The 12713-nt window shown below is 36.6% G+C and overlaps 1 long non-coding RNA gene across 1 annotated transcript in view; it reads left to right on the top strand.

Annotated features, from left to right (window-relative positions):
• Window positions 1–204: 204 nt before the first annotated feature.
• The window catches only part of LOC116593438, a 51079-nt gene continuing 38570 nt past the window's right edge, over window positions 205–12713 (top strand). Inside the window, exons 1-2 of the long non-coding RNA XR_004286903.1 lie at window positions 205–258; window positions 8419–8551. This is a non-coding gene — a long non-coding RNA (uncharacterized LOC116593438). The remainder of the gene's footprint in view (window positions 259–8418; window positions 8552–12713) is intronic.

Raw genomic sequence — 12713 nt, 5'->3', positions numbered from 1 at the left:
TAAATTAGATAGAGAGAGACTAAGTAGGAGGTCATTGCTGCTACGTAGGCAGCTGATGAATGAAGATTGTCTGATGTTAGGCAGTCACAATAAAACCAAAAATTGCACAGATCCACCAGAGACAAAGAAATAGCTATTGACTCCGACTGTGGTACCATGAAAATATTGATAACCGAAGTAAAGCTCTGCTCTTCCTTACCATAGATCCCAGAGGGTAGACTCATACCCTTGAAGACCCTTTCTGTGAGCTTCTGAAAGGTATGAGAAGAAATTATTCCTTCTTTAAATACAAACAATCTGGTTCTATTATGTGCAGGCATTCTTTGTTTCTGGTAATAAAAATGCCACATCAGACACAACTCTAGACCTCCAAAGAACTTTTGAGGGAGGAAGCACTATAAAAAGAAATATCTCACATAAAATAATTAGCCTGTCAAAATTATGTTAAGGAAAAATCACTGCAGGAACAGAGTTGGAAATAATAAGACTGATAGGGAAGAGCTTGGGGATGGATGTACAGCTACAAAGAGGTCTACATTGGCATTGGTACATAACAGGTCATTTGAGAGAAATGTACCCAAACATTAGGCAGAGGTGAGCAGGAGTCTTGGTGGGTGGTGGGTGGGTGCTAAGAACAACTTTCCAGAATTCCTGTGAGTTCCAGAGTGTAGTTCTTTTTTTTTTTTTTTAAGATTTTATTTACTTATTTGTCAGAGAGCGAGCGAGCACAGGCAGACAGAGTGGCAGGCAGAGAGAGAGAGAGAGAGAAGCAGGCTCCCTGCCGAGCAAGGAGCCTGATGTGGGACTCGATCCCAGGACCCAGGGATCATGACCTGAGCTCAAGGCAGTGGCTTAACCAACTGAGCCACCCAGGCATCCCCAGAGTATAGTTCTGAAGTGATAATTAGATACTTCTCAATCTCCTCTACCATTCATAGTTTATTATTTACTATACATATTTGGGTCCACTGAAACCAGTATTAGGTTTTATACCAACATCAGGATTGTAGTTTATTTAAAAAAATTTTTTTTGTTACTCATGTTTCAGTTTAGGTATAAAATGTATACAACGAGGTGCATATAGGGCACAGATAATTAGTGTCCTGCTTAATGATGTTTGACATATATATACACCCTTAACACAGTCACTCCCATTCAGACAGAGGAAATATCCATCACCAAGAAGGTTTTCTGATTCTTGTTTGCATCAATACCACTCCAGCCCAACCTCACAGGAAGAGGCTTATGACCATATATTAGCTTTGCCAATGTCTGAACTCCTGAGAAATGGAACCAGAGAAGTAGTATTTACTCTCTTGTGCCTGGTTTATTTCACTCAACATAACACTTGTGGGATTCATCCATGGTTTTATGTGTATTTCTTGTTTTTTAGTATTCCATTATTGGAATCTTGCATGATTTTATTTACCCACTCTCCTGTTGGCCGTTTAGGGTATTTTTTAAAAATATTGTTGCTACATTTATACATTTCTCCTGGGCCATTGGTTTTTAAATACTGTGGCATAGACATTGTGGTATTTTGTATGTACTAATGGGTGTCAGGCAGTCTGTATGTTAGGGGCTGTCAATTGCTGTGATCAGGGATTCACATCTCTGGCATTATATCCACTCCTTTAATCAGAATGGCTTCATTTTAGAAGCACCTACTTCTGAAGTACACATACTACATTATTTAAGGCACTGAACAATTGAATTTTGATACAGAGAGTCACTGTGGAAATTAGTGGTTTGCCAGTTTGCATAATGAATGTTAGAAATGGGGTCTCATTGTTGAAATCAGTGAAAGGATAAGATTACTCAAACACTTTAGACACGGTCTCCACATTAATGAGCAGGATATATGCATTGAGCATACCCTGTGGCCTATGTGCTTGAGAGGGGTGCTGAAGACCTTTATTCTGAGAGTCTTTTCTCCATCTATTGGCATGGAAAATTTTGGTTGTGGCTGATGACAATTATAAGCCACTTGTAAGTGTATAGAATTTTGCATCTAGAATATAATTATATTTGCCTCAAGTCGACTGTCCATGCAAGATCAGGTCAGTGCCTAAAAGAAAGAGACAGAGACAGAGATAGAGAGACAGATGGGCATCTATCAAATTGACAGAACAGGTTATGTAAATTATTTTCTTCCTTCTTCTAAAGAATATTTATTCCATAAATATTGGTATGTGATAAAATTTGCTTTGAGATTTGTTTGTGGGAAGTAACAATGTCACTTTCCTCTACTTTTCCATAACCCTGATTCACCAAAAGCTCCTTAAAATTGTGCATGACCAATTTATTTTAGGTAGTAAAATAGATACAGTATTGGCTTCAATTCTCTAGTCTTTCAGGGATAGGAAGATACACGGCAGAGTGGAGTTTCACTAGTCTGATCTCTTCTCCTTAATTGTGGGTTCTCCAAGCATTTGACTTATCAGTTAGATATTGGAAGACACTTTATGAATGCAAAGGCTTTAAAATTCCAGCCCCAGGGCGCCTGGGTGGCTCAGTGGGTTAAACCTCTGCCTTCAGCTCAGGTCATGATCCCAGAGTCCTGGGATCGAGCCCCTCATTGGGCTCTCTGCTCAGCGAGGAGCCTGTTTTCCCCTCGCTCTCTGCCTGTCTCCCTGCCTACTTGTGATCTGTCAAGTAAATAAAATTTTTAAAAAATAAAAAAAATAAATTAAAAAAAATAATAAAATGCCAGCCCCATGAGAAGAATCACACCCCAGATGGCCCATTGGTCCAAGGGAAAGCAGTAAGGGGCAGAACCCTCTTAGTAATAATACCAACCTGAGGCAAAACTTCCCCGATGATTGGTAGATCTATGAGAGTAAATGACTGTAAGTAACTGAGTTTTGTTTTAAAATTTTTTTTTATTTATTAGAGGAAAGAATGAGAGAGAGAGAGAGAGCACAAGCAGGGGGAGGAGCAGAGGGAGACAAAGGACCCAGAAGCCTTGAGTTCTTGTCACTTTATGGAGTCAGCATTATTAAGGTATAATATTGTTGCAGTAAGTAAATTCACTCTTTTGAAGTGTAGTGTTTATGGATTTTGAAAATGTACACAGTCACATAATTACCATCACAATCAACACATAGAACATTTCTATCACCACAAAAAGCTCTTTCATATTTAAGCAATCACTTCCTTTCACTCTTGGACCCTGGCAATGATTGATTGGCTTTCCATCCCTTGTGTTTTTGACTTTTCTAAATTGTCACTGCCATGAAAAATAAAACCAGTTAGAAATATTTACATGCACGTTCATGAGAAGACATACAATTTTATTTCTTTTGAGTAATATCTAGGAGCAGAATTACTAAGTTGTTTGTTAAATGTATGTTTACCTTTATAAGAAAACTCCTAAACTGTTGCCATAGTGACAGTACCATTTCACATTTCACCAAAAATGTATAGAAGTTCCAGTTATTCTACACCTTCAGCAATTTTTGGTACTTTCAGATTTGGGTGTTTTGGTTTTGGTTTTGGTTTGGTTGTTGTTTTGGTTTATTTAGCCATTATTATAGGTGTGAAGAGGTATGTCATTGTGGTTTTAGTTCGGATTTCTCTAATTAGTGACGATGATCTTCTCTTCATGTATTTATTTGCCATCTATATGTAAAGTTTTAAACTTCTTTGGTGAAATATTTATTAAAGTCTTTTGCCTATTTTTTAACTGGGGTATTTGTTTCCTTTTTCAGTTTTGTGAATTCTTTATATATTCCAAATACCAGTCCCTTATCAGATATATATTTTACAAATATGGGCCAAAAGAAAAAATAGAAAGAAGTCACGCTGGAGGAAAAAGCCAACAATATGATTACTAACTGACAATTTGCACCTCTGAATACAGCGCATGTGGGAATCACCAATTGGCTGTCCTCTTGGAGCCACCAGCAGCATGATGGAAGGGTCCATATTTCATCCTCTTCCTTACCTTTTATTCAACTTTAAAAACATTAGCAGTGCAGAGCAGCATGACACACTTAACTGCAGATGATCACAAGGTTCAGTTTTTATGCATGTTAAATGACACTTAGCAACCGCTCTTTTGTCAGCTATTGCTTCAAAGAGATGGCTTTCTCCAACATCATTTTCTTCCCCTGTTGCTTAGCAACACTGCTTATTTCACTAGCAAGGTACCTATGATGGATAGTGACCTGAACAGAAACACATCCTCAAACAACAGAGGGCACAAAGCGGGGGACTTTGTTCTGGTTTCCTCATTTGGTTTCAAGGCTAGCACGTGGCCCTGACTCGTAATGATATTAACATACAAGTTAACCATTCTGTTTCACATTTGTTAACTCGTTTTGTTTGTATTGAGGCTGATTATTTTGCTTCAGCAGCTATATGCCAGCGTCTAAATTTCTTATGAAGAACCTCTCTGTGGCTTTCTTCAAGCTGATTTTCAAACAAGAAAATAATTTATTATTTAAAGTATGTTGAAATAGTTTGGCTTTACTTGAAAACTCATCTAATTGCAATCAAAATACTAGGAAAGAGTGTCATAAAATTGTGTTTGTACACTTGAAAAATTGAACGTACTAACCTCAAATGATATGATATATTCAATAACATTGAATGGAACGTGGTGCTATGCACTGGTGGTTACATACTCTGCAGCCATTCCTCCCACCCTCAGGATTTCTTTCTTGCTGACGTACCTCCCATCAGAGTAGTTAAAAATATTGAATAGTCACCTTGCTAGCTTCCATTGCAGTAGGACATCAGAATGTGACTCAGTCCTGGCCACTGGGATCTGAGGGAGAAGTCTGACTCAGTCTCTGAGATATAATTTCTTCCTTAAAATAAACACAGGAGGAAAACTTCCTCTGCCCTTGGACATTGTTTCTCCATGACCTTCCAGAAAATACAGTAACCATTTTGCAGCTATAAAGTGATAAGCCTAAAGATTATCAATGAATAAAAGTTTAAGTGACTCAAATAGATTTCAGACACTTCATTCATCTGATAAGCCTGGGGAGCATCTGAAGAGAGGCTGACTCCTCAAATCAAGTGGGACTGTAGTTTTATGGGCTGAGAAGAAAAGGCATGGGTCCTGGTGGTTTGGGTCAAGTAGCTGTTTTCACTGGATTGATTGGAGAGAATTTTTCTTCTTCTTCCTCCTCCTTCTCCCCCCTCCCCCCATCCTCCTGCCTTCCCTTTTCCTCCACGTCCTCCACTTTCTTTTTCTCCTCCTCCTCTTCCTCATTCTTCTTCTCCTTCTTTAATGCCTCTTGCTTGGGACCTTTGGTGAAATCCAAGAAGAGTGCTTTTGAGAGCTGTTTTTATAAGCTTTGTGGCTTCTCTATTAGTTAACCTTCAGGAGAGAGAGTAAAGGAACTAACTAACTAACTTACTACATACATAAAGAGTGAAAGAAAGAGGGAGAAAAGCGCTAGGTAACAAAACACGTGAGGGAAACCAAGTTTGCTCTATTATGTCTTCTACTTTGATCCTCTTACAAGATCAAGCCAATATATCAAAGATGGTGAAGCAGAACAATGAGTCCTGGCAACACTGCCTAACAACTGGACCAGCACTGGAGTCAAATAGCCTTAAAATGATGCACCTGATTAGCTTCATCAGGGATAATCTCTCAATCTGAAAATTAACGGATTTGGGATGCTAATTACAAAGTCCCTTCACAAAGTAACTAAATTCCTGTTTGATTGAATATATGGATATATATATAGAATATATGAATAAGATGATTATATGTGAGAGGCTAGAAATCTTGAGGGTGATCTTATAATTCTGCCTACCATATAAAGCATTAAAATCTTAGAGGAAATTTTAGTATACTATATAGCAACCTAGGTTTGTTGGAACACCTATAACCTAGGTGTTTGGGATATATTTTTATTATAAATATTATGAAAGTTCTTAATCCTACAGCAAAGTTACAAGATTTTGCTAAATAGTCTTATACTCACTACTTAGACCTACAATTAACAATTGTTATATCAACATCTCTCATTTACATATGATAAATCATCTGATCTGTTAATATCTATCTCTATCTATCCCTTTATTCATCCATTAATTTATTTTATATTTTCGGTGCATTTAATGGAAATTTGAAGGCATGTTGCAACATACCCCCTAAATATTTCAGCATGTAAATTGTTAATTCTAGGCTTTTCTTTTGATATATAAAATTTGCATACAATAAAATACACAAGCCTTAATTGTACCATTTGTTAAGGATTATTTTTTTCTAATTTCCCTCTCTCACATTTATGGAGGTATCATTACAAATAAAATTTAGCCAGTTTAAGTGTATAGTTTGAGGAGTTTTGACAAATATACGAACTCATGTAAGCCTCACCAAAACTAGGATATAGAATATTCCATCATCCCCAAAGTTTCCTCTTGTTCCTTTGCCCTCACCCTGATCCCAGGCAATCCCTCAAAAAATGTTTTAACCAAAATAACCAGTAATAGTTATACAACAAAGATAATAAAAGTCAATAAACCAATGAAAGATTAAACAATATTAACAACAAAGATAAAAAGGGAGACCAATCAAATAGAAGACAAAATGGGCAGATATGAAATTTAAAAGAAACATCTAATTAAATGGCCCAAAGATAGTCATCTTAGTAGTCAGGAAATTACCAGTCCAAACAAAAATATAAGGTTACTTTTTTACCTATCACAATGTAAGGGCATAAAATCAGTTGTATTTATGTTGAGAAGGTGAGGGAAATGGTAAAATGTAAATTATTATAGACCTTTGATAAAATAATCAATCTGGTGATAGCCATTAAAATTAAATCTATGTGCTAAGATGGCCTTACATTTTGTTCAGCTTGATTGAACTTTAGACAGGTTTCTTCCTGTCTCTTGGCTCCTGACCTGTTTTTCATTGTGAGACTTTACAGAATCCAGATGGCCTAATAACTGAGGTCCCTATTCTTTTAGAGCATTTACTTTAGAAAACTTATAACTGTAAATCTGTCTCTGTCCCTTTGAGGTATAAATCTTTTCAAAGGTCTTTGGTCAGTTTAATAGCCCAGGACTGTTTTTCTCAAGGATGTGGGAGCCATCCTTTTGAAATGTACTCATATAGGAAGACAGGACCTCTAGCCCCTAATCTCTGTATGATTATAGGAGCCTAATTTCAATGAGTTCCATGCTTCAAGTTGTAAAGCTATCTCCTGTCATCAAGATATAAGGACTGTGTACTTTTCCTTTGGGTAAAACTAATGAGCAAACACAGATGGTCAGTGATCCCTGTCGTCCCATCTCAGCTCTTGAACACTCCTTTTGTTTCAGCAGAATTGAGCTAACTTAGTTGTGTTCTTTCTCTGCTATTGCAATAGCCTTGAATAAAGTCTTCAGTGTCTGATTAACTTTGACCAGGGCAGTTTTTGCTTTAACCCCACACGTACCCTTCAATCTGGCAATCCCACTGATGGCAATCTGTTCCTTAAAAACCAAAGCATGGAATTTAGTTAACACTGGTTACCTTGGAATGAATGGAAGAGGATGATAGAAAATAATGAAAAAGCTATTTATAGAATCGTGTCTCTGATGAAAGAGCATATCTAATATTGCCCTCTTTATATAAACTTGTATATACATGCATAAAGAGATGCTGAAAGGAATGTTAAAAAAATTAAATGAGCATGAAAAATAAAGAAAATAGTGAAATACACCTTGACACCCTCCCAGAGGTTTAAATGATTATTCTCTGCTTCTGTTTTTAAAGTCTTGTTTACTATGATTTATTATAGGGATTTTTACATTGAATAATATTAATATACTTATGTGTCTATTTCTGTCGCTAGCATACAACACCCTTCCAAGAAGAGCGTCACCATTTATTTAACTATTTCAAGCACTTAACACAATATATATAATCTGTTAAGTGGTCAAAACATGATTGGATTTGGATGAAGTCAATACCAAAATAATTTTAGGAAGACATATGAGGACATGATTGGATTAAGGAGATAAAAATGAATCTTTAGAAAGGGGTAGAACTTGAGTTTTTTTTTAACATATCAAAGTTGCCTATGCTATAAGGCATAATAACAAATTTTAGTCAGTTTAACAAACTTCAGATTTGGATGTGTGTGACCCACTGTTCATTGTCCAAGAGATCCAGCTGAATAAATTCAGGTCCCTACTCATGGGGAATTAATGTTCTCATGGGTATGCAAACATTGATGAAGTAGTATACAGCCTAGTAAGTTCAACATTGGAAGTAGTTATGAGGATATGACAAGGTTAAAATGAAATATCTCATGTCAAGACACGCTACAAGATTTATAGGTTTCTATGTGTTTTAGGGTTTTCACAGTTTATTATAATCATTTGTATATATTTCTAATCTCCTCTCTTAAAATATAAACTGGACTAGCCAGTTACAGTGCTTTAGTTCTGTTTCCTTTTCAGTGCCTTGCAGTTTCTTGCTACAGTATGCATTCCAAAATTCTCTGTTAACTGAAGGCACAGATGAATGCATAAATGAATTAATGAATGATTGTCATTCATTCAGCAGTGGGTTTCAAACACTGCTGTATATCAGGTAAGCCTGCAGAGATATTGATTTAGTTGATCTGGTAGTAAGGACCAGGAAATCCATGTTTGGCACTTAGATTAATTCTGATGTATCTGGTGTTCAGACCACCCACTGAGAAATTCTACCAAAGACTAAAGTTTTGGTTCACTTCATTATCTTGTCTGATTTTGAAAAGCAAATATATTCAGGGCTTAACACTTATGCCCAAACTCTTCCACTCTTTTTCTCCAATTGGGACATATCTACAATATATGCTGGTAAGCTCTATAAATCATGTGTAGTGGGGGGCGCCTGGGTGGCTTTGTGGGTTAAAGCCTCTGCCTTCGACTCAGGTCATGATCTCAGGGTCCTGGGATCGAGCCCCACATTGGGCTCTCTGCTCTGTGGGAAGCCTGCTTCCTCCTCTCTGCCAGCCTTTCTGCCTACTTGTGATCTCTGTCTGTCAAAAAAATAAATAAAATCTTAAAAAAAAAATGTGTAGTGGGTATTCTGAACAATTAGAAAATAATTGATTCAATACCCTTCTAGATTTTCAAAGACCTCAAAGGCTCAAACCATATTATAATAAAGGTTCTGACACCACAGGTAAAAATCATTTTATGCTTTACTGAGAGGAATGTAGGCTTTGATAGTTGTTTTAGCTTTACTACCTTTTCTGGACTTCAGCTTTTCTGGTTCTTGGTAAATAAAGGCTATGTAGGGGCACCTGGGTTGCTTAGTGGTTTAAGCCTCTGCCTTCAGCTCAGGTCATGATCTCAGGGTCCTGGAGATCGAGCCCCACATTGGGCTCTCTGCTCAGCGGGGAGCCTGCTTCCCCCTCTCTCTCCGCCTGCCTTCTCCCTACTTGTGATCTCTCTCTCTATCAAATAAATAAATAAATAAAGGCTATGTAACTTGGTTTTGCCATCTCATCATTTAATATTGTGATTTGAGCTGCTTTTTACTTATTTACTTCAGCTGTATACCATAAAGGAGAGCTGTCTGCCAGTTTAACACTGGGAGGCCTTTGAAGAAATAAGCTAATTTGAACTTTACTTTTATTTTTAAGTGTTTATTTAAATTTCAGATAGTTAACATACAATGTAATATTAGTTTCAGGTGTTGAATTTAGTGATTCAACACTTCCATACAATACCGGGTGCTCATCACAACAAGTGCCCTCCTTAATCCCCGTTATGAATTAACCTATCCCCTGGCCCATCTCCCTCCAGCAACCCTCACTTTGACCTCTATATGTTCTCTCTATTTCTTAGTTTGTGTTTCTTCCACCCCCCCCCCCACTATGTTTGTTTGTTTTGCTTCTTAAATTATACATGTGAGGGAACTCATATCATGTTTGTCTTTCTCTAACTTATTTTGCTCAGCATTATACTCTCTAGATGCACACACATTGTTGCAAATAATAAGAGCTCATTCTTTTTTATGGTTGAGTAATATTCCATCTTCTTATGCATTTATTAATCAATGGACATGTGTGCTCTTTCCATAATTTGTCTATTGTTGCTAATGCTGCTATAAACATTGGGGAGCCTATATCTCTCTGAATTAGTATTTTTGTATCCTTTGGGTAAATACTTAGTGTAATTGTTGGCTTGTGGTGTAGCTCTATTTTTAACTTTTTGGGGCACCTCCATACTATTTTCCAGAGTGGCTATACTAGTTTGCATTCCCACCAACAGTGTGAGAGCATTCCCCTTTCCCTGCATCCTCACCAATATCTATTGTTTCCTGTGTTGTTAATTTTAACTATTCTGACAGGTATGAGGTGATATTTCATTTTAGTTTTGATTTGTATTTCCTTAATGAGACTGATATTGAGCATTTTTTCATGTGTTTATTGTCATCTGTACATCTTCTTTGGAGAAATTTTGATTCATGTCATGCCCATTTCTAACTGGATTGTTTTTTTGTTTTGTTTTGTTTTGTTTTGTTTTAAAGGTTTTATTTATTTATTTGACAGAAGTAGGCAGACAGGCAGGCAGAGAGAGAGGGGGAAGCAGGCTCCCTGCCTAGCAGAGATCCCAATGTAGGGCTCGATCCCAGGACCCTGAATCATGACAATGCAGAGGCTTAATCCACTGAGCCACCCAGGTGCCCCAACTGGATTGTTTTTTAAGTGTCGATTTTGGGAAGTTCTTTGTAGATCTTGGATATCAACCTTTTACCAGATATATTATCTTCTCCCATTCTGTAGGATGCCTTTTAATTTTTGTTGATTGTTTCCTTCATTGTGAAGAAACTTTTTATTTTGATGAAGTCCTGATAGCTTATTTATGCTTCTCCCCACCCCACCCCCACCTCAGGAGATATATCTAGTAAGAAGTTGCTATGGCCCATGTCAAAGATGTTACTGCCTGTTCTCTTCTCTAGGATTTTTATGGTGTCAGGATTCACATTTAGGTTGTTAACCCATTTTGAATTTATTTTTGTGTACGATGTAAAAAAGTGGCCCATCTTTATTCTTCTGCATGTAGCTGTCCAGTTTTCCCAGCACCATTTATTGAAGAGACTGTCTTTTTCCCATTGGACATTCTTTCTTCCTTTGTCAAAGATTAGTTGACCATACAGATTTGGGTTTATTTCTAGGTTTTCTCTTCTGTCCCATTGATCTATGTGTCTATTTTTGTGCCAGTACCATACTGTCTTGATGACCAGAGCTTTGTAATATAATTTGAAATCTGTAATTGTGATGCCTCCACCCTTGCTTTTTTTTTTTTTTTTTACCAAGGTTGCTTTGGCTATTCAAAGTCATTTATGATTCCATACAAATTTTAGGATTGTTTTTTCTAGCTCTGCAAAAAATGCTGGTGACATTTTGATAGAGAGCACATTAATGCGTAGATTGCTTGGGTAATATAGACTTTTAAACAACAATTGTTCTTCCAATCCATGAGCATGGAATTTTTTTTTCCATTTCTTTGTGTCATCTTCAATTTCCTTCATCAGCATTTTATAGTTTTCAGAATATAAATCTTTTACATCTTCGGTTAGGTTTATTCCTAGGTATCTTACTGCTTCTGGTGCAACCATAAGTGGGATAAATTCCTTAATTTCTCTTTCTACTGCTTCCTTCTTTGGTGTATAGAAATGCAACAGATTTCTGTACATTGACTTTGTATACTGAGACTTTGCTAAATTCGTGTATCAGTTTTGGCAATTTTTTTTTGCAGTCTTTTGGATTTTCTATTTAAAGTATTATGTTATCTGCAAATACTGAAAGTTTGACTTCTTCCTTGCCAATTTGGATGCCTTTTATTTCTTTGTGTTGTCTGATTGCTGTGGCTAGGACTTCCAGTACTGTGCTAAATAACAATGGTAGGAGCAGACATCCCCAACTTATTCCTGACCACAGGGAAAAGCTCTCAATTTTTCCCTATTGAGGTTGATATCAGCTGTGGGTTTTTCATATATGGTCTTTATCATGTTGAGGTATGTTCCCTCTAACCCTATGTACTTGATTTTTCTTTTGTTTTGTTTTGTTCCATCATGAATGGATGTTGTACTTTGTCAAATGCTTTTTCAGCGTCTATTGAAAGGATCATAAGGTTCTTATCCTTTCTTTTATTAGTGTGGTGTATTGTGTTAATTGATTTGCAAATATTGAACCATCCTTGCAGCCCAGGAATAAATCCCACTTGGTCATGGTGAATAATTCTTTTAATGTACTGTTGGATTAGATTTGCTATTATCTTGTTGAGAATTTTTGCATCCAAGTTCATCAGGAATATTAGCCTGTGATTCTTTTTAGTGTAGTCTTCATTTGGTTCTGGTATTGAGGTAATCCTGGCCTCATAGAATGAATTTGGAAGCTCTCCTTCCCTTTCTATTTTTTTGAATATTTTGAGAAGAATAAGCATTAACAATTCTTCAATTGTTTGGCATACTCACCTGTGAAGCCATCTGGCCCTGGACATTTGTTTGTTGGGAGATTTTTCATTACTGATTCAATTTCTTTGCAGATTTTCAGTCTGTTCAAGTTTTCTATTTCTTCCTATTTCGGTTTTGGTGGTTTATAAGTTTCTAAGAATTTATCTGTTTTTTCCAAGTTGTCCCATTTTTTGATTTATAATTTTTCATAATATTTTCTTACAATTGTTTGTATTTCTGTGTTTTTGGTTGTTACCCCTCCTCTCTCCTTTGTGATTTTATTTATTTGGGTCCTTTCTCT

Source organism: Mustela erminea, chromosome 6 (assembly GCF_009829155.1).
Source record: "Mustela erminea isolate mMusErm1 chromosome 6, mMusErm1.Pri, whole genome shotgun sequence".
NCBI lineage: Eukaryota > Metazoa > Chordata > Mammalia > Carnivora > Mustelidae > Mustela > Mustela erminea.
Note: the sequence above shows the minus strand (reverse complement) of the source record. Positions and strands in the feature narration are given on the sequence as shown.